Raw genomic sequence first — 23,149 nt, 5'->3', positions numbered from 1 at the left:
AAGAGGACTCGTGGGAGACCCAGCAGGAAAAGCAGCCCTTGCCTGCCAGGCTAAGGACCTTGGCTTATCACAGCAGTCCTTGGGGATTGAAGGATTTTAATCAAAATAAGGGAGAAACAATAATAGTTTTACCACAATGCTCCTTTGACATCCATAAAAAGTTAGTGATACCTGCTGCATTCTTTTAAAAAATGAGAAAACTAGAACTTAATAGTACAACAATACTAAAAGCAATTATTTCTAAATTATCTTTTCCCAGACAAAAGTGTATAGTAGGCTGTATCTTTGCTACAGAGGGACTTCTATTAGACATTTTATATAAGAAACTCAAGACAAATTTATTTAATTTCATAACGGTATTTAAATAAGAGTACTTCAATTTTTTCTTCATTTCTAGTTGTAACTACCTACCTGGGAAGGGAATATGGTTAATTTGTCTAGACAGATTTTGACACTTAAATAATGCATAAACCCAAGGGGTAGGAATTTTCATTACTTAGGTTTACTTTCAGTAAATCAAATCGCCAGTTTACATAATGTTATCCAGCAAAATTTGTTCCATATTAAGAATCAAAAGAACATTGTAAATTCTTACTAATAACACCTCCAATATATTTAAATTTTAGTAGAGAATTAAAGCCAGAACAATAATAATGTGCACTATCAGTAATTATACTGAGACATAACGCTGGTAAATACTTGTGCACAAATAGGCAGATAAAGCTAAGAACAAGAGTTTGGAATTAAAAAAAAAAATCCAGAAATAAAGAACATTCATGTTCTAAAAGGAACTATGACACAACAGGGACTTTGTGTCTATTAGTCAAAAGTTGTAATTCAATACTGATATCAGCCAATCACCTGTACTGGGTGCTTAGACTAGGTGAGGTACCAAGCACAATCTACTAAGGATGATTTGATTTGTGTTCTAAGAGTTCCATGCTACAAAGGAAACTTGTAGTTTCCAGAACAGTTTGTAAATGTAACTGTGAGCACCTGATTCACATGTACAATAGGTGGAAGGAAAAATGCTGTTCAGAACACAAGAGGTAAATATTGAAAGCCAAAAAAAAAAAAAAAATCCTAAAAATTCATGTGAATCGAGATGGGTGGATCACAAGGTCAAGAGATCGAGACCATCCTGGTCAACATGGTGAAACCCCGTCTCTACTAAAAAAAAAAAAAAAAAAAAGCTGGGCATGGTGGCACATGCCTGTAGTCTCAGCTACTCGGGAGGCTGAGGCAGGAGAATTGCTTGAACCCAGGAGACGGAGGTTGCAGTGAGCCAAGATCGCGCCATTGCACTCCAGCCTGGGTAACAAGAGCGAAACTCTGTCGCAAAAAAAAAAAAAAAAAAAAAAAAAAATGCATGTGAACATCAAGTAAATTGGGGCGTGGGGTGAGAGGCAGCGGGCAGACAGGACACTTATTTCTGCATACAAACAGCTTTTCCCCTAAAGCAACTAGCTTAATTCCATAAAACCAGAGGAAAAAATCCAATAAAAAGATAAAAAGTGGAAGAAAAGAAAGGAAAATCAATTTAGTAAAAGCTGATCTATTGCCAAAAAGTTAATTTTCCCTTTTTTCTTCAAAGGATAAAGTATATCCATCAACACCAATAATTTTTAGTAAAGACCGTTCTATCAATTTTAAAATATAAAACTCAATAAAATATAGTCAAGAAAGTTCAGTATTTCAGATCCATTTAAACTTTGCTTACAGCCTCTCTCTTTCTCTCACTTTCCCAATGGCTCTTTCTTTCTTTATCTATTTCATTCTCTCAATCTTACTTTTTTCCCTCTAAGTATGTCTTTCCCTTTCCAGGCATATAATAGGGGGAAATTATTTTTTGGCACTGGAGAAGAAACGTAAGTTTGTACATTTAAAGACTGCAAAGGCTTGTTCATGGTAATCATGAACTTTACTATAAATAGGTTACAAACCAAGATACACAACCATACCTATAGTAAGCAGACATTTCTTACCTGGCTTAGTCTTTCATGTCTTCCTGCCAAGCATTTACTAGAACAAATGATTCACTTATTTACTGCCATGAGGAAAAAAGTATTGCACTGCTACCTCTTTGTTTTGGGGTGACAACAGGGTGCAGGAGGCCAAGAAGCAGTGTTGGGGAGACAGCATTAATAAATACTAAATCTGTGCTTGCCATTCCTTGCCTTTGGAACCTTAAGCAAAGAATTTAATTATCCATCCATTCATTCATTTAATCATTCCCTTTGAACGCACGTAACAGCACCAGACAAGTAGTTGTAAGGAACAGCTAATTAAATAATGTGAAAGATCTTTGTTAACAGAAAATGCTTTATTTAATAATTTCTTTCAAAACTGAAATATCATATGCAACTTATTTGTTAGATTGATTTTTTATGATATAAACTAATTCCAGAAAATAAATAGGGAATTTTATAAATATCGTAAAATCTTTTACGTTACCTCCTTTTAGGTAACAGCAGAAAAAAACCTGTTTCAGTGACCAAACTGGTATCCTTCTCTCCTAAAAGTTACTGTGGCTTCAAAATAGAAAATGAAGATTTATTTAATTCATTCATTCAACAAACACATATTGGTTATGTGCTACGTATCAAGAATCTAGTCTACACTTTGAAAAAACTAGGAACTACAAAACCTGTGCACACAATATGGTAATCGATTATTCATGAAAGGATAGAAGCAAATTAAAATAATTTTCTTCTAAATGCCTATAAATTTATGCCATGTTAATAAAATCTAGTAGAGAATAATTCTTTTTGCTTAGTCTGACAATCATATCCATTACCTGAAATGTCTGGATAATAAGCTTACTTTCAGTTTTGGACTTTTAATATAACACATTAATTTTTAAAAAAATAAAAGTAATATGAATAATTGGAGAATGTAAAGTAAAAATGAAAGTCTTTCCTCTAATACCCCATAATCCCTCTCCTCAGTAGTAACCATTGTTAACATGTTTATTCATCTGTACATTTTTTTCTCTATGCACTGTTATAATATGTGATCTGAGAAAGTAGAAATTTCCAAAGTACAGGCAAATTTGACAGCCAAACCTCTGCTATAATTTATGAAAGCTTAAATCAATTTTAAGTTACCCAAAGATTGCTATCAGTATATGCCTCTCCCAGTTGGTCAGTTGTCTGTTGTGCTTCTGTGCCACACTGCTGTATGAGAAGCTGGGTACACAGCATATCTCTTAATTCCCTCTTTAGTATTAGGGATGTCCTTAAAAGTAAAAGTCAAAGATTTCAAGGCAACTGAATTGTTAAAGCCTCATTACTATTCTTCATGGGGCTTTGTGTAATCCTGTTAATAATTCTCAAACTCAAGTGTTATGACACACTGAGTGTTGAATATTTCCAGCAGAAAAGTGTTTAACATGACCCCTTTCCCAGACAGTTCTCTCATTCCATTTTGTTTATTTTGACAGTTTTTTTGTTTTGTTTTGATACAGAGTTTTTCTCACTCTGTTGCCCAGGCTGGAGCGCAGTGGCCTCAAGGCCTCAACCTCCCTGGGCTCAGGTGATCCACCTCAGCCACCAGAGTAGCTGGGACTATAGGCATGTGTCACGGTGACTGGCTAATTTTAAGTTTTTTTTTTTTTTTAAAGATGGGGTTTTGCCATATTGTCCAAACTCATCTTGAACTCCTAGGCTCACATGTGATCTGCCCACCTTGGCCTCCCAAGGTGCTAGGATTACAGGTGTGAGCCACTGGGCCCAGCCCTCTCATTCTATTGAAGTCAGAGAGATCCTCATAATTCTAGCCAGACATGCAGGTAAAAAACAGGTTAATATTTATTCATTCAAGAAAACCTGCTTTATGTCAATGAATATTTAAGAATGAATGCCCTGAGAGGCCATCAAAGCCAAACTTCCCTTGTTATCAACAAGAAAATTGAGGCCCAGAAAGTGAAGAGACTCTCCCAAAATCACACAGCTCACTGGCTAAGCAGAGTTAACTAAGGACCGGGTCTATATTCGGTTTAGGGCTCTACAGCAGGGAAAGAGGCTTCTAGAAAGTAGAAGCAGCTTAAAAAAATTAAACAAAAAAAAAGGACAATTTTTTAAGATAAATATATATAATATAACATGATTAGGTGCTTAACAATCCTTTATGGCTTCCAATAAATTACTACTGAGAATAGAAAAATAGAAAAACAATGTAGAAGAAATATCAAAGGCAGGATTAACAATTTAGTTTCATTTCTGAGTAAAACACGATATATCCTCCATGTGAACTGCTCATAAGCTGTTTTAGATCAAAAGACTTTCCAACAGCCAGAACAAAACCCAGTGCTAAATTCTAGAAGTACATGAAGAGCCTGTCTCGGCTCACCGCAACCTCCGCCTCCTGGGTTCAGGCAATTCTCCTGCCTCAGCCTCCTGAGTAGCTGGGATTACAGGCACACGCCACCATACCCAGCTGATTTTTCGTTATTTTTAGTAGAGACGGGGTTTCACCATGTTGACCAGGATGGTCTCGATCTCTTGACCTCATGATCCACCCACCTCGGCCTCCCAAAGTGCTGGGATTACAGGCTTGAGCCACCGCACCTGGCCTGTTGCATTTATTAATCATTTTGGATCAGGCCCTATTTTGTAAAAAGATGCTGATGTATTTCTGTTTGAGATACTATATTTTATATTTTTATCTTAGAATGTTGTGGACAAAAAACTTTTTTGGTAGTTGGAGTCTAGTTTTATGTCAAAGACATGGGAAAGAAAAGGTTTTTAAAAAATTTGTTTGTGGCTGGGCATGGTGGTTCATGTCTAATATAAATTAGGAGGCCAAGGCAGGCTGATTATTTAAGCTTAGGAGTTTGAGACCAGTCTGGGCAACATGGTGAAACCTTGTCTCTACAAAAAATAAATAATAATAAAAAAATAGCCGAGTGTGGTGGTGCATGCCTGTAGTTCCAGATACTTGGGAAGCTGATGTGGGAGGATCACTTGAGCCCAGAAGGTAGAGGTTGTGGTGAGCTGAGACTGCGCAACTGCACTCCAGCCTGGGTGACAGAGTGAGACCCTATTTCAAAAAAGAAAAAAAAAGTTTTCTATTGGCTGATTTGTAGTTTACTAATCAACATGGCTTCAGCTAAGTGCATTATGAGACTTAGTCTCATGTAACTTAGATATAAATGAAATTAGTGAAGACTTTTGGAGGTAATGCATTATATACTTTTATTTTTACTTCATTTTTAGCTTTTCTTTTCCATCTAATCCTTCCGTTAGAAAACTCTCTGATGATTTATATTCATTTACCTTGAATTCAAGAAATTGTCAAACTGCACTCTGTTGCTACACTGAGACAAATATTCCACAAAACTTTATTTGATTCAAGAGTGAGATAACTGTTACATTCATTTAATAATATAATAGCCTCCTTAACTCTCCAGTATTTTGATATCTGCTGTTAAGTCATTGGCATAGACAATTGGGTAAGTGCTCACTGTAATGAAGTCTTTGTTTTTTGTTTTGTTTTTGTTTTTGAGACAGAGTCTCAGTCTGTTACCCAGGCTGGAGTACAGTGGCAAAACCTTGGCTCACTGCAACCTTCACCTCCTGGGGTTCAAACAATTCTCCTGCCACAGCCTCCTGAGTAGCTGGGACTACAGGCACATGCCACACACCCAGCCTCGTTTTTATATTTTTAGTAGAGACAGTGTTTCACTATGTTGGCCAGGCTGGTCTCCAACTCCTGACCTCAGGTGATCTGCCTGCCTCAGCCTCCCAAAGTGCTGGGATTATAGGTGTGAGCCACTGTACCTGGCCTCAGTCTTCGAAATAGACTCATAGAGAGTTCTTTGATTCGGATCTATAGAGTCTACTTAATATCTGCATTAGCAGTTGCTAGGATTTTGATTCTTTTTTTTTTTTTTTTTTTCTTTCAGAGACAGTCTTGCTCTGTTGCTCAGGCTAGAGTACAGTGGTACAATCATGGCTTTAATTCTTGGTTCCAGCAATCCTCCTGTCTCAGCCTCCCTAATATGTGGGACTATAGGAATGAATCACTGCACCCAGCACTGGTTTGGATTTTATATGCTGAAAAGTTTAGTCCTATTGGATCACCAAAGTAATAATCTATACTAATTTTCTATCCAAGGGTTTAGTGAAAAGTGTTTCTACAATACAAATTGTAGTTCAAAGAAGTAAAACTATATTTAACTGTAATTATAAATAGCCTGATGAAATAATGTATAGCATGAGGAAGTAGAAGGATCATGCCCTAAAGGTAAGAATACCTGTTTTTGAGACCTAGATCTGCCAAACACAAATAGATCTTGTAAATTTGAAGATCTCTTGGCATCTCTATGATTTCTTATCTGATAAAAATGACAGTTATGATAGGACTTTGATTTCTTCACAACATTATTGTGAAGATCAAATGAGCTGTTGTACATCACAAAGCTTTTTAAATTGTGAAGTGCTATACAAAATCAGAAATACCATAATAAAATATTTGTAAAAAAACAAAGTAGTAGCTGGGTGTGGTGGCGCATGCCTGTAATCCCAGCTACTCAGGAGGCTGAGGCAGAAGAATCGCTTGAACCCAGGAGGCGAGGTTGCAGTGAGTGGAGATTGTGCCACTGTATTCCACCCTGGGTAACAGAAAAAAAAAAGAAAAGCAAACTTTTATTGTATTCTTTTTTTTTTTTTTTCAGTTGAAGAGGTATAGAATGGCTTTTATTTATTTATTTATTTATTTATTTATTTATTTATTTATTTATTTTTGGCCTTAATTCTTTTTATTGGATCATTGGATTTCAGGTAACTATACTTATTGTCTGATCTGATTTTAATGAAATGGTATTGTTTACATTGTCTAGGAGACAGCATGCAGGCTGGACACAGTGTCTCAAGCCTTATCTCAGCACTTTGGAAGGATGGCTTGAGCCTAGGAGTTCAAGACCAGCCTGAGCAATATGGTGAGACCCCCCCCCCCCACTAACAGAAAAAAAAGTGGCGACATGGTGGCCTGCATCTGTAGTCCCTAGCTAACTGGGAGGCCAACATGAGAGAATTGCTTGAGCCTGGGAGGTTGAGGTTATAGTGAGCCGTATATGTGCCACTGCACTCTAGCCTCGGCAACAGAGAGAGATCTTGTCTCAAAAAACAAACAGTGTGCCTATGTCCACCATTAAGAACTTTAACCAGCTTCAGTAATTTGTTATGTGTTCAAGGAAATAAAAAACCCAACACATTAGGCTCAGACTTTCCACTTTACTAATAAGATATACTAAATATCTTCTGGGGAAAATCTAGAGAATGTTATTCTACCAAAAGTTAATAACAGTCAACTTGAAGGAAAATGAAAATAAACCAGACTTGAAAGATAATCAAAGAAAAGCCTACAGGGAAGTTTTTTTCTCCAGTCAAGAAGGATGTACTCAAAGCTTATTTAAAAAGAGAGAGGAAAGAGCTATTAGAGTAATAAGAATAGTTGATATGAAAGAATGTAAGCATGGTGTCAAGGGAGTGAGTCAGGCAAGGAAGATGCACAAATGCACAAGTGTTGTTAAGGGACAGAAAAATTGAAAAATAAGTACAAAAAGAGAGGTAATAAGCTAGGAAACTTCAGACATCCCTGTGGTTACACATTAAAGAGAGTTCTTTATGTCCACATCTATCTCAGCCACTAGACTTTTAGCCCTGTAAAGCAAGGTGCCACATCTTATTCATTCTTATGTATCCTGCAGCAGCTAGCTCAGTTCCTTGCTCATGGAAGGTGCTCAATGGATGTTGAGTTGAAGATGAATAAAAGATAACTGCACTGTAGCTTACAGGCTAGCTATGAAACAAAGTGAAAGGACAAAGCAAAACAAATCTCAATAAATATGTAGTGGCTCATTTATTTATTCTACAAATTCTTAGGGAGAACCATGTGCTAGGAAGGCTCTGTGGATAAAGAAATGAATATGTTAGGATTCTGTTTTTCTTTACAGAACTGTAACCCTGATCCTCCAAATTTAGCATGAGAAGGAGAATTTTCAGATGATCAGGAGACAGACCACTTTGTCCTGACTGTTTTCCCTTGCTTTCCCTTGCCATTGGGATCATTGAACTGATTGCCCTTAAGACAAACATAGCAGAGGCAGGAGGATTATGGCTAGCCCTTTTGGCATCTGGCCCACGCATAGACAAATGACCCTCTTCTGGTTTCCTGTAGTACAATTAAAATAGTTTATTATAGATTAGGGGATTTAAAAAATGTCAACAAACCTGAATAATTGTATGAATTTGGATAATCTGGGTTAAAATTATTCCTTGCTCTCCAAAGCTCATGTGCTACCCTGGAGGAGGAAAAAAAGATGAAAAACCAAACGTGATCTGTGCCCTTCCTTCTTAGCTCTCTGTTTGCTACTATGTGATGGATCAGGAGAGCCATCATTAACAGTAATTACTTAAGAGTACACTTCTAAACCTTCATGAATCCTTGACCTTTGGAGATTAAATCTCATCTCACATCAATTTTGAGCCCACTCACTTAGTAAAATGTTTCTGTCTAAGGGCTAGCCTCTTTCCTTGGCAACTGTCAACAAGAAAGGCCTAGTCCTTCAGAAAAGACTGTACTCTCAGATCTGAGGCTTTACTATTATGAACCCTTCAGAATAATTGCTTCACAACATAGTAAGATGAACATCCCTCCAAAAGATACTCACATGCAGTGACAGTATAAGTGGAAAAGTTAGTTCCCTACCACGAAGGCACTATTCCCTAATTTCTTCTTTTAGTCCTAATTAGGGAAATATATATAGAAAAAAATGTATATATAATATATCCACCTGCACACACACACACACACACACACACACACACACACACACACACACACATTTTGATACGGAGTTTTGCTCTTGTTGCTCAGGCTGGAGTGCAATGGTGCAATCTCGGTTCACTGCAACCTCCGCCTTCCAGGGTTCAAGAGATTATCTCCCCTCAGCCTTCTGATTAGCTGCGATTGCAAGCACTTGCCACCACACCCAGCTAATTTTGGTATTTTCAGTAGAGATGGGGTTTCACCATGTGGGCCAGCCTGGTCTCAAACTCCTGACCTCAGGTGATTCTCCCACCTCCGCCTCCCAAACTGCTGGGATTACAGGCGTGAGGATTACAGGCATGAGCCATCATGCCCGGCCCTGTTTTTTGTTTTTTGTTTTTGTTTTGTTTTTTTTTTTTTTTTTAAGACTTAAAAGTTGTTGATTTTGTCTAGATAGCCCACCAAATTCCATATGCATATCATACAGAAAGGCAAAAAAGATTGTGTACACAGGTCCAAAATGTGAACCCACACGTCAGCTCAAAGTACTCCATGAAGGGAAGGGAGTTGCGTACACAAAGGATAGAGAGGGAAAGAGATGCCACACTTTTTTTTTTTTTTTTTTTTTTTGAGACAGACTCTTGCTCTGTCACCCAGGCTGGAGTGCAGTGACGTGATATCAGATCACTGCAACCTCCGCCTCCCAGGTTCAAGCAATTCTCCTGCCTCAGCCTCCCGAGTAGCTGGGATTACAGGCATCCGCCACCTCACCCAGCTAATTTTTGTATTTTTAGTAGAGACGGGGTTTCACCATGTCGGTCAAGCTGGTCTCAAACTCCTGACCTCAGGTGATCCACCCACCTTGGCCTCCCAAAGTGCTGGGATTACATGTGTCAGACACTGTGCTGGGCCAAAGCCACTCTTTTTAAAAATGTCTGCCATATGCTGATAAAATTCTCACAACACTCACAAATATCATTTCCTTGAATCTTCAGAAGAACTCTGATTTAAGAACAATTATGCTCATTTTATGGGTGTAGAAAACAAAACACAAAGGATCTAAGTGAAGAAGTCTTCATGTTTACTTATAATTATTGCGCTAAATTAGATTGAACTCAGCTTCATGAACTCAATGGATTGTGCTAAATTAGATTGCATTCAGCTTCATGAACTCAATGGAGAGTTACTGTGAATTTACTATGTATAAGTATTACAATGTATCATAAACAAAGGGGCATGCATTCTCTGACCTCAAATTACTTCCACTCTAGTAATGGAGAAGAAAAACACTTGACTAATGAGGAGATTGTTCATAACCACTGAAATAATATTTTTAGATGACAATAGTGGGAGTGGAAGCAACCATCCAGTAGTTTAAAAAGTGAATGGCTCGTGAGGAAAAAAAGGCAATGAACATGTAACAGTATACTCCCTGGACATGTTGGTTCAAGTTAAAAATTCTCAAGTTCCTTTAAAAATGAAATTTACTCAGTTATATTGAGTCATTCATTTAAAGACAGCCTTCGGGTAGGGACATTAATTAGAATCAATTGTAGCAGATCCAAATCTAGCACAGATCTCTACTTTAAAAGGGCCCTTTAAAAGGGTGGGGGGTGGGGAAGAAGTAGGGAACAGCCTCTTATGTTTCCAGAAAAAAAATTGTTCCAGAAAGATCAAAAAGGAAAGGCATTTACAAAGGGAAGCTACATCAGAAGGTATGAAAAGTATGAACAGAAAGAGAACAGCTGCTTTCAGTAATAAAAACTACATTTGGCAATATATTGTAGTGGCCGAGCACATGGATTTAAACATCAAAAAGACCTGTTTGGATCCTGGCTCTCCTGAAGAAAGTTATTTGACATCTTTGAGCCTCAGTTTTCTCATTTTGTCACTCCTATGACAAATCAACACATCTGTGTATCAGTCTGTTCTTGCAGCCATGAGATTCACATCGTAGATACAAGAAAAAATTTGAACTTATATACATACATTTTTTTGCATCATGAGGAAAAATAATAATACATTATACGGTGGTTATTAACGTTAAACAGGTAAATGTAAATAAAATATCTTGGGCATTGTGAGCTCTCAGTAAATTGTCCCTATTGAGATTATTCTGTGAGTTAAGGAGTTGTACCCTTGAATTTAGTGAATAGTTGGTAATCCACTAGTGTCTCATGAATTCAATAGAATACTAGGCAATTTTTAAGATATATTCTACGACAGTGGTTCTTAACTCATGGATGTGGGCATTTTGAGAGTTGATAGGAAAGGTTTTTGGACATCCCAATCACAGGGGTGGGAGTGAGGAAGTGATATTTGGAATGAGTAGGGATGCTAGCTGTCCTAGACTTTGCGGAAAAGTCCTACATATAGAAGGATGCATTCTGCATGATTTTGAAATGTCCCTCTCAACAAAAGGAAAAACCTGTTGATAATAATCTAGAACCAACTCAATTTTCTTGATAATATAAAGAATTTTGAGAGTTTAATTTTTTTTTTTTTTTGAGACAGAGTTTCACTCCAGTTGCCCAGGCTGGAGTGCAATGGTGCCATCTTGGCTCGCCTCAATCTCCGCCTCCCAAGTTCAAGCAATTCTCCTGCCTCAGCATCCCAAGTAGCTGGGATTACAGGTGCGTGCCACCATGCCCAGCTAATTTTGTATTTTTAGTAGAGACAGGGTTCCTCCATGTTGGTCAGGTCTCAGACTCTGATCTCTGGTGATCTGCCTGCCTCGGCCTCCCAAAATTGAAATAATTTTAATATGGATTTTCTAGAAATGTAGCTCTTACGCACATAGAGAAAACAATGTATGCACTTTGTTTTGCTTGGAATTCACCAAGTGCTGTTCACCATTTTAGAAGAATCACGTCACTCCTTTGACAAATTAACACGTCTATATATTAGTTGGCTCTTGTAGCCATAAGATTTGCATTAAAGCTACACATAGACACAAGCACCTAACTTCCTTACTATGCCTTCTAATGTAGTCAAGCCAGAGAATTTCGTATTATTTCATTATAAATTATTTTGCTTTTAGTTACCCTAAATATTATAGCCAAGGCATTATTCCGCTTTTCAAAATAAATTGTTTATGTCTTTGGATTCCAGATGAAAGTAATAAAGAAGGCATTACAAAATATTTGCAATTAAAGGGAGCGTGGCATCTGATGGGATTGAGAACTATGCTCTAGGATTGTATGTAACAACAAGAAAATATATAAGCCATATTACCTATGATTCTATTGATTTTTTTTTTTTTTTTTTGAGATGGAGTCTCTGTAGCTCAAGTTGGAATGCAGTGGCGTGATCTTGGCCCACTGCAACCTCTGCCTCCTGGGGTCAAGTGATTCTCGGGTCTAAGCCACCCAAGTAGCTGGGATTACAGGCATGTGCCATCAGGCTCAGCTAATTTTTAGACTTTTAGTAGACATAGGGTTTCACCATGTTGCCCTGGCTGGTCGTGAACTCCTGATCTCAAGTGATCTGCCCATCTTGGCCTCTGAAAGTGTTGGGATTACAGGCATGAGCCACCATGCCTGGCGCCATTTTTGTTTGTTTATTTTCAGATAGAATCTCGCTCGTCACCAGGTAGGAATGCAGTGGCGCGATCTTAGCTCACCGTAATCTCTACCTCCCAGGTTCAAGCGATTCTTCTGCCTCAGCCTCCTGAGTAGCTGGGATTACAGGCATGCACCACCACACCCAGCTAATTTTTGTATTTTTAGTAGAGACAGGGTTTCACCATGTTGGCCAGGATGGTCTCAGTCTCTTGACCTCATGATCCGCCCGCCTTGCCCTCCCAAAGTGCTGGGATTACAGGCATGAGCCACTGCACCCAGCCTTGGCTCCGTTTTATAAACAAACAAACCCCACAATAACTCACTCTTTTTTCCCTCATAACATTTTACAAAATTACAGAAATAAGAGAGCCAGTAACCCAACTGAAGAGGCCTCTTATGTGCACTATAATTCTATAGCATTTTGATTCCAGGAATCAGATGGGAAATGAAAGGTAAATTCTAATCCTGGCTTTATTATTTAAGCCACATAATTTAACTTTTATAGGTGCATTTTTAAAATCTGGAAAACTTGAGACTTAAGCTACATTATCAATAACATAAGATTTCCAGCTTTATGTTTATTTAATTCTGAAGCAAGGTTTTCCTGATTGTAGGTTTAGGTAGCATTTCACAAAGCATGTTCCATAGAACACTGGTATGATAGGACATTTATGGGTATTAAGTAGAGCTCTATGAACAATATATTTCAGAAAACACTATTAAAGTTAAACATGGTTCTTGAGGTAAGATTTCCTGATTTGTAAACTTAAGAGTATCATGAGTTTTCAAGAGAAAAAGTGTAGTGTGTAGCATTTCCTATATTTATTTGAGTATAGAATCTCTCCTTTCCACATACCCTGAGAATCTCATGGGAAAGTGTGTTCTACATAGCAGGTATTGTAACACACTAATTTAAGATGATGTATGGTATTTTAGAAGTTTTTCTTTTCTCTTTTTTCATATTTTTTTTTATTGTACTTTAAATTATGGGGTACATGTGCAGATCAAGCAGATTTGTTGCATAGGTACATACATGGCAATGTGGTTTGCTGCCTCCATCTCCCTGTCACCTATACCTGGCATTTCTCCCCATGTTGTCCCTCTCCAACCTCTCTACCCGCCACTGTCCCTCCATAGTCCCCCCAAACAGACCCCAGTGTGTGATGTTCCCCTCCCTGTGTCCATGTGTTCTCATTGTTCCACACCCACCTATGAGTGAGGACATATGGTATTTGATTTTCTGTTCTTGTGTCAGTTTGCTGAGAATGATGGTTTCCAGGTTCATCCATGTCCCTACAAAGGACACAAATTCATCGTTTTTTATGGCTGCATAGTACTCCATGGTATATATGTGCCACATTTTCCTTGCTCAGTCTATCATCAGTGGGCATTTGGGTTGGATCCAGGTCTTTGCTATTGTAAACAGTGCCACAATGAACATATGTGTGCATGTGTCTTTATAACAGAACTATTTTTAATCCTTTGGGTACATACCCAGTAATGAGATTGCTGGGTCAAATGGAATTTCTATTTCTAGGTCCTTGAGGAATCGCCACACTGTCTTCCACAATGGTTGAACTAATTTACACTCCTACCAACAGTGTAAAAGTGTTCGCATTTCTCCACATCCTCTCCAGCATCTGTTGTTTCCTGATTTTTTAATGATCGCCATTGTAACTGGTGTGAGATAGTATCTCAATGTGGTTTTGATTTGCATTTCTCTAATGACCAGTGATGATGAGCATTTTCTCATATGTTTGTTGGCCTCATATATGTCTTCTTTTGAAAAGTGTCTGTTCATATCCTTCACCCACTTTTGAATGGGTTTGTTTGTTTTTTTCTTGTAAATCTGTTTTAGCTATTTGTAGATTCTGGATATTAGCCCTTTGTCAGATGGGTAGATTCCAAAAATTTTTTTCCCATTCCATTGGTTGCTGGTTCACTTTAATGATTGTTTCTTTTGCTGTACAGAAGCTCTGGAGTTTAATTAGATCCCATTTGTACATTTTGGCTTTTGTTGCCTATGCTTTTGGTGTTTTAGTCATGAAGTCCTTGCCTATGCCTAGGTCCTGAATGGTTTTGCCTAGGTTTTCTACTAGCGTTTTTATGGTGTTAGGTCTTATGTTTAAGTCTTTAATCCATCTGGAGTTAATTTTAGTGTAAGGTGTCAGGAAGGGGTCCAATTTCTGCTTTCTGCACATGGCTAGCCAGTTATCCCAACACCATTTATTAAACAGGGAATCCTTTCCCCATTGCTTGTTTTTGTCAAGTTTGTCAAAGATCAGATGGTTGTAGATGTGTGACATTGCCTCTGAGGCCTCTGTTCTGTTCCGTTGGTCTATATCTCTGTTTTGGTACCAGTACCATGCTGTTTTGATTACTGTAGCCTTGTAGTGTAGTTTGAAGTCAGGTAGCGTGATGCCTCCAGCTTTGTTCTTTTTGCTTAGGATTGTCTTGGCTATGTGGGCTCTCCTTTGGTTTCATAGGAAGTTTAACATGGTTTTTCTCTGGTTCTGTGAAGAGGATCATAGGGATAGCATTGAATCTGTAAATTACTTTGGGCAGTATGGCCATTTTCACAATACTGATTCTTCCTAACCGTGAGCATGAAATATTCTTCCATCTGTTTGTGTCCTCTCTTATTTCCTTGAGCAGTAGTTCATAGTTCTCCTTGAAGAGGTTCTTTACATCCTTTGTTAGTTGTATTCATAGGTATTTTATTCTCTTTGTAGCAATTGTGAATGGGAGTTCACTTTTGATTTGGCTCTCGGTTTGTCTGTTATTGGTGTATAGAAATGCCTGTGATTATGCCGGGCACGGTGGCTCAAGCCTGTAATCCCAGCACTTTGGGAGGCAGAGGCGGGTGGATCACGAGGTCAAGAGATCAAGACCATCCTGGTCAACATGGTGAAACCCTGTCTCTACTAAAAATACAAAAAATTAGCTGGGCATGGTGGCGTGTGCCTGTAGTCCCAGCTACTCGGGAGGCTGAGGCAGGAGAATTGCCTGAACCCAGGAGGCGGAGGTTGCGGTGAGCCAAGATCGCGCCATTGCACTCCAGCCTGAGTAACAAGAGCGAAACTCCGTCTCAAAAAAAAAGAAAAAAAAAAAAAAAAAAAAAAAAAAAGAAATGCCTGTGATTTCTGCACATTGATTTTGTATCCTGAGACTTTGCTGAAGTTGCTTACCAGTTTAAGGAAATTTTTGGGCTGAGATGATAGGGTCTTCTAGATACACAATCATGTCGTCTGCAAATAGAGACAATTTCACTTCCTCCTTTCCTAATTGAATACCCTTTATTTCTTTTTCTTGCCTGATTGCTCTGGCTAGAACTTCCAGTTCTTTATTGAATGGAGTGATGAGAGAGGACATCCTTGTCTAGTGCCAGATTTCAAAGGGAATGCTGCCAGTTTTTGCCCATTCAGTACAATACTGGCTGGGGGTTTGTTGTAAATAGCTTTTATTATTTCGAGATACGTTCCATCTATACCTAGTTTATTGAGAGCTTTTAGCAAAAAGGGCTGTTGAATTTTCTCAAAGGCCTTCTCTTCATCTATTGAGATGATCATGTGGTTTTTGTCTTTGGTTCTGTTTATGTGGTGGATTATGTTTATAGACTTGTGTATGTTGAACCAGCCTTGCATCCCTAGGATGAAACCTACTTGATTGTGATAGAGAAGCTTTTTGATGTGCTGTTACAATCGGTTTGCCAGTATTTTATTGAAGATTTTTGTATCTATGTACATCATGGATATTGGCCTGAAGTTTTCTTTTCTTGTTGAGTCTCTGCCAAGTTTTGGTATCAGAATGCTATTGGTCTCACAAAATGACTTGGGAAGGATTCCCTGTTTTTGGATTGTTTGGAATAGTTTCAGAAGGAGTGGTATCAGCTCCTCTTTGTATGTCTAGTAGAATTCGGATGTGAACCAATCTGTACCTGGGCTTTTTTTTTTGGTTGGTAGGCTATTAATTGATGCCTCAACGTCAGCCCTTGTTATTGGTCTATTCAGGGTTTCATCTGCTTCCTGGTTTAGGCTTGGGAGGGTGCAAGTGTCCAGGAACTTATCCATTTCTTCCAGGTTTACTAGTTTATGTGCATAGAGTTCTTTGTAGTAATCTCTGATCGTAGTTTGTATTTCTGTGGACTCAGTGTTGAAATCCCCTTTATTGTTTTTTATGACGTCTATTTGATTCTTCTCTCTTTTCTTTTTTATTATTCTAGCTAGTGGCCTATTTTGTGGATCTTTTCAAAAATTCAGCTCCTGGATTTAGTGATTTTTGAAGGGTTTTTGTGTCTCTATCTCCTTTAGTTCTGCTCTGATCTTAGTTATTTCTGGTGTTCTGCTAGTTTTTGAGTTGTTGTTGTTGTTTTTTTTTTTTTTTTAATCTTTCCCCTCTAGCTCTTTCAATTTTGATGATAGGGTGTCGATTTTAGACCTTTCCTTGCTTCTCATGTGGGAATTTATTGCTGTAAATTTCCCCCTAGATACTGCTTTAAATATGTCCCAGAGATTCTGGTATGTTGTGTCTTGTTTCTTATTAGTTTTGAAAAACATCTTTATTTCTGCCTTCATTTCATTGTTTATGCAGTCAACATTCAAGAGCCAGTTGTTCAGTTTCCATGAAGTTGTGCGGTTCTGAGTCAGTTTCTTAATCTTGAGTTCTAACTTGATTGCACTGTGGTCTGAGAGACTTTGGTTATGATTTTCGTTCTTTTGCATTTGCTGAGGAGTGATTTACTTCCAATTATGTGGTCAATTTTAGAGTAGGTGCAATGTAGTGCTGAGAAGAATGTATATTCTGTGGATTTGGGGTGGAGAGTTCTGTAGATGTCTATGAGGTTTCTTATTCCAGATCTGAGTTCAAGTCCTGGATATCCTTGTTAATTTTCTGTCTTGTTGATCTGTCTAATATTGACAATGGAGTGTTAAAGTCTCCCATTATTATTGTGTGGGAGTCTAAGTCTCTTTGTAGGTCATTAAGAACTTACTTTATGTATCTCGGTGCTCCTGTATTGGTGCATATATATTTAGGATCATTAGCTCTTCTTGTTGCATTGATCCTTTTACCATTGTGCCCTTCTTTGTCTTTTTTGATCTTCTTTGCTTTAAAGTCTATTTTATCAGAGACTAGGATTGCAACTCCTGTTTTTTTTTTTGGCTCTCCGTTTGCTTGGTAAATCTTCCCCCAACCCTTTATTTTGAGCCTGTGTGTGTCCTTGCACATGAGATTGGTTTCCTGAATACAGCACACTGATAGGTTTTCACTTTTTATTCAATCTGCCAGTCTGTGTCTTTTGATTGGGGCATTTAGCCCATTTACATTTAAGGTTAATATTGTTATGTGTGAATTTGACCCTGCCACTTTAATGCTAGCTGGTTGTTTTGCCGGTTAGTTGATGCAGTTTCTTCATTGTGTCAATGCTCTTTATCATTTGGTATATTTTTGGACTGGCTGGTACTGGTTGTTTCTTTCTATGTTTAGTGTTTCTTTCAGGAGCTGTTGTAAAGCAGGCCTGGTGGTGACAAAATCGCTGAGCAATTGCTTGTTGTAAAGCATTTTATTTCTCCTTCACTTATGAAGCTTAGTTTGGCTGGATATGCAATTCTAGGTTGAAAGTTCTTTTCTTTAAGGATATTGAATATTGGCCCCCACTCTCTTCTGGCTTGTAGGGTCTCTGTGGAGAGATCCGCTATGAGTCTTATGGGCTTCCCTTTGTGGGTAACCAGACCTTTCTCTCTGGCTGCCCTTAGCATTTTTTCCTTCATTTCAACCCTGGTGATTCTGATGATTATGTGACTTGGTGTTGCTCTTCTTGAGGACTATCTTTGTGGTGTTCTCTGTATTTCTTGAACTTGAATATTAGCCTGCCTTGCTAGTTTGGGGAAGTTCTCCAGGATAATATCCTGAAGGGTGTTTTCCAGCTTGGATTCATTCTCTCCATCACATTCAGGTACACCTATGAAATGTAGATTAGGTGTTTTCCCATAATCCCATATATCTGAAGTCTTTGTTCATTTCTTTTCACTCTTTTTTCTCTAATATTGCCTTCTCTTTTTATTTAATTGAGTTGATTTTCAGTCTCTTATATCCTTTCTTCTTCTTGGTCAATTTGGCTGCTGAAACTTGTGTATGCTTCGTGAAGTTCTCCTGTGTTTTTCAGCTCCATAGGTCATTTATATTCTTCTCTAAGCTGTTTATTCTCATTAGCATTTTGTCAAACCTTTTTTCAAGGTTCTTAGCTTCTTTGCATTGGGTTAGAACACGTTCTTTTAGCTCAAAGAAGTTTGTTATTACCCACCTTCTGAAGTCTGTTTCTGTTAATTCGTCAGACTCATTTTCCATCCAGCTTTGTTCCCTTCCTGGTGTGGAGTTGTGATCGCTTGCTTATAGGAGCAGAGGCATTCTGGTTTTTGGTGTTTTACTCCTTTTTGCACCAGTTTCTTCCCATCTTTGTGAATTTATCTACCTGTGTTCTTTGTAGTTGGTTACTTTTGGATGGTGGCTCTCAGTGGACGTACTTTTTGTTGATGATGAAGTTATTTCTTTCTGTTTTTTAGTTTTCCTTCTAACCATCAGGCCCCTCTGCTGTAGGCCTGCTGGAGGTCTTCTCCAGATCCTGCTTGCCTCGGGATCATCCATAGGGGCTTAAGAACAGTAAGGGTTGCTGCCAGTTTCTTCTGTTATCTTCATCCCAGAAGGGTACTCACCAGATGTCAGCCTGAGCTCTCCTTTACAAGGTGTCTCTTTGGATATACAGGGGTCAGGGAGCTGCTTGAGGAGAGAGTCTGTCCCTTATGGGAGCTCAAGTGCTGAGCTGTGAGCTTTGTTCTGTTCAGAGCTTCTGGGCAGGTACGTTTAAATCTGCTGCAGCGGAACTTATAAATGCCTTTTTTCCCAGGTGCTGTGTCCTGGAAAGGTGGGGCTTTATTTATAAGTTCCTGATGTGCTGCTGCCTTTTTTCAGACATGCACTGCCCAGCAAGGTAGTAGTCTAGGCACAGTCTGCCAGCAGAGGCATTACTGAGCTGCTGTGGGCTGTGCCCAGCTGCTGTGTGAACTTCCTGTTAGAACTGCCTTGGTAATGGTGGGCTACCTTAGTAATGGCAGACTGCCTCAGTAAAGGCGGATTGCCTCGGTAATGGTGGACTGCCTCGGTAACGGCAGATTGCCTCAGTAGTGGTGGACTGCCTTGGTAATGGCTGATGCCCTTTCCCCCACCAAGCTGGACTGTCCTGGGTCCAGCTGCACTTGCTGTAAAACTCTCAATCCAGAGCATTTCAGATTGCTGGTCTTTGTGGAGGGTGGGACCCTCTGACCTGGCTCCCTGTTTCAGCCCCCCTTTTTTTTCAGTTGAATGGGCAGCTCTGTGTCCTAGGTATTCCAGGTGCCTGTTGAAATGGCTGCCTGGATTTGTGCAAGTTTTTGTGCGGAGACTTACAGCGCCAGCTGAAACAGCTGTGCTGGAAGCTTGTGTGGCTTTTCAGCCTGGGAATCTCCTGGTCTGTGGGCAGTAAAAACTCGTTTGGAAATGCGGCGATAACTCACCCTCTCTGTTCTTCTTGCTGGGAACTGCACTCCAGAGCTGTTCCTATTCAGCCATCTTGGATCTAGAAGTTTTTATTTTCAAAGGAGTCAATCTCCATGCTGAATTTTCAGGCATTATAACATGCAATGGGGAAAATAGTTTCATGTAGTGATTCTGTTAAATCACATCATATATTGGAATCGTAACTAATCCTTGTTCTGTATTGCATAAAGAAGGAACTGAAAAGGTTAACTAGAGAACACAAATTAAAATATTGACAAACTTGAGTCATTTCAGAACCAAAGAGTGAAATAGAGGCACAGTCTTCACATCAAAAGATTTGCTCTATTTCATAAATTCAAAAAAAAAATAAAGCTTATTTGGCCCATTCATTTAAGACAGCTAAATCTAAAAGTTGCTTATTAAAAACAAATAGCACAAGGAAGTTATAGAAAGAATATACTATTACACATGGAAGATAAATAGGAAGAAGTTAGAAGATTTAAAATGTTAGAAATGTTTTTCTTTCTTAGCTATTTTTGGGATTGGAATACCAATATAGACAAGCTAAACAAAAGAGTAGAATATAATTTTGGAAATAACTAAATTATTCCTGTTGCAGAAAGGCATAATTCTTTCAACTAATGGTTATTTTAAAGTTCAGCTGGTGGAAGTTTACCGAATTTGTTTTGTGTAGGTGTATCAGCAGTTGGTATTAGTTTAAAACAAAAAACAAAATGTTATGCTTGACATTTAAAGAGTTATTCCAGATTATATAAATCTCAAATTTCAAAATATAAATTATTTAGTGGGTGGAATATCTGTTGTAAAATTTTAACATCTAGTTTATTTTTCCTGCCATACAGTATGTTTCCATGCCACAGTTTTCAGCACAAGATGGTGTATGAAAACTAATTTTTGGCCAGGCATGATGGCTCATGCTTATAATCCTAGTATTTTGAGAGGCCGAGGCGGGTGGATCACTTTAGGCCAGGAGTATGAGACCAGCCTGACCAACATGGTGAAATCTCATCTCTACTAAAAATATAAAAATTAGTTGGGCATCATGGTGCATGCCTGTAATCCTTGTTACTGAGGAGGCTGAAGCAGGAGAATCGCTTGAACCCAGGAGGCGGGGGTTGCAGTGAGCTGAGATCACCTCATTGCACTCCAGCCTGGGTGACAAAGCACTTTATGAAAAAGGATGGGCAGTTTCATGAAAAAGGATGGGAGTAAGTGCTTGAAGGATGTGCTTGGTTGATGGTGTGTAAATGGAAAGTTGAGAAGTGGAACCCATGACAACATGAAGAAAGATACAGAGTTGGAAAGTCAAGGGATGCATAGCAAACAAGTCTGGATGAGACCTAGTGTGAATGTTTGCATCTAGATTATAAAGATCCTTGAAAGAAAGGAAGTGCAGAAGCTTTGTTAGTTATCATTGGCTTAGAAACACAGGTACAAACATAATAAACACAATCCTAAACTTTCAATGGTATCTTGGATAGGAAAAATAACTCTTGGCCATGTGTGGTGGCTCATGCCTGTAATCCCAGCACTTTGGGAGGCCGAGGCTGGCAAATCATGAGATCAAGAGTTCGAGACCAGCCTGGCCAGTATGGGGAAATGCCATCTCTACTAAAAATACAACAAATTAGGCAGGCATGGTGGCATGCAGCTTTAATCTCAGCTACTTGGGAGGCTGAGGCAGGAGAATTGCTTGATCCCGGGAGGCAGATGTTGCGGTAAGCCAAGATTGCACCACTATACTCCAGCCTGGGTGACAGAGTGAGACATCTCAAAAAAAAAAAAAAAAAAAAAAAAAAAAAAAAAAAAACTCTTGTTAAGAGGAGACTTTTAAAAAGTTATAAAAAGTTATGGAATCATTCTACTTGATATCTCAGAATTTACATACTGATGTTCTTTGGAGTACCAAAAACAAACGTTCAGAGAGAGGAAGAGAGACAGAAATTATCATCAGTTTCTAAAAACAGATCACGAAAGTTTTCTTGAAAGTGTCTTGCTTTAATTCAGATAAACATAATTCTAAGATTGCTTTGCTAGAGTTAAAACTCTTAGTTATAAAACTCAATAAAATGCTTTAACTATTTCTTTGGATTCATCAACCATTCAGTGTTGAAGTGATGAATCATATCTGTGCTGCACTTAGACTGAGGCTATCCAGTAGTTTATTTATGGTGGCAGTGTATCTCACCAAAACACTATGCTTTCCAGCTTCCCTTTCAGCTACCCATGTTCTTTCATTGCTTTTGGCCAGTGACATCTAAGCAAGAATTTTTTGGGTAAGCCTTCCAGGAACGTGTTTAGGGGTGGGGTTAATTTTTGTCCTGCCAGGAAAATGAGTGGGATAGCTGGAATCACAATAGTCATGGCATCTCTGTTAGTGTTTTTGGTGCCTTTGAACAGAATAGAAAGAATTCCCCATCCTTACAGATGAGTTAGAAAAATTGCCTCCTATGGATAGAGGATACAGCCCCCATTCACTTCTTGGTTAGGTGTCTTTATAGTAAATAAAGTGCACAACTGTATAGGATGGCCTGGACAGCCATATTGGACTATGAAGCAGGAAAGAAAGTCATGCTCTATAGATAGCAAAGCCAAGGAGAAAAGCAGTCTGGTCCTTGCTGACCATGGATGTGCCATATCAGCCTTGCATTGACTGCTTCTCTAAGGTGAGGGAAAAGTAACATTTATTTTGTTACTGTTATATCCAATTTCTTTTACAAAATGGGAAACAGCATACTATGCTGAGGAAAGTACTATACTTTGCATGTGCAAAGATATCTAAGAGAGCACATCCTGTTTAAGAAGTGACAGGTGGTTCATTAAAGGCAAGGGTGAGAGAAGCTGGTGGTTAAGTGGCTGCAGGTGGTTGTGGTAAGACAGGGGCAAATCATTAAGGAACACATATGCTTGTGAAGCTCGGCTTTAATTTATAAATTATGTAAAGTCATTTAAAGAGCAAAGTAATTAATATGAACAGGATATGTTTTAGGAGGATGTTGGGATTATACTTAATTGGGATACTAAAACAATAGACAAAATGCAAAAAGCTCAGGTGACAGGCTGACTTCTAACTCTGGAGTGCATTAGGATGAAGGGGCAAGATTAATGAAAATATTAGGTAGGCAGAATTGGTAGATCTTGGTGAGGCTGGGAGAGAAAAGAATTACTCCTAGGATTCTACATTAGCTGACTATTCATATGATTACATGATTTTTAGCATGATAGAACCATTTTTAATGCGAAAGTCATGCAAGACCAAGAAT

The sequence above is a fragment of the Saimiri boliviensis genome, chromosome 3 (assembly GCF_048565385.1).
Source record: "Saimiri boliviensis isolate mSaiBol1 chromosome 3, mSaiBol1.pri, whole genome shotgun sequence".
Lineage (NCBI taxonomy): Eukaryota > Metazoa > Chordata > Mammalia > Primates > Cebidae > Saimiri > Saimiri boliviensis.
This window is presented reverse-complemented; position numbering follows the sequence as displayed.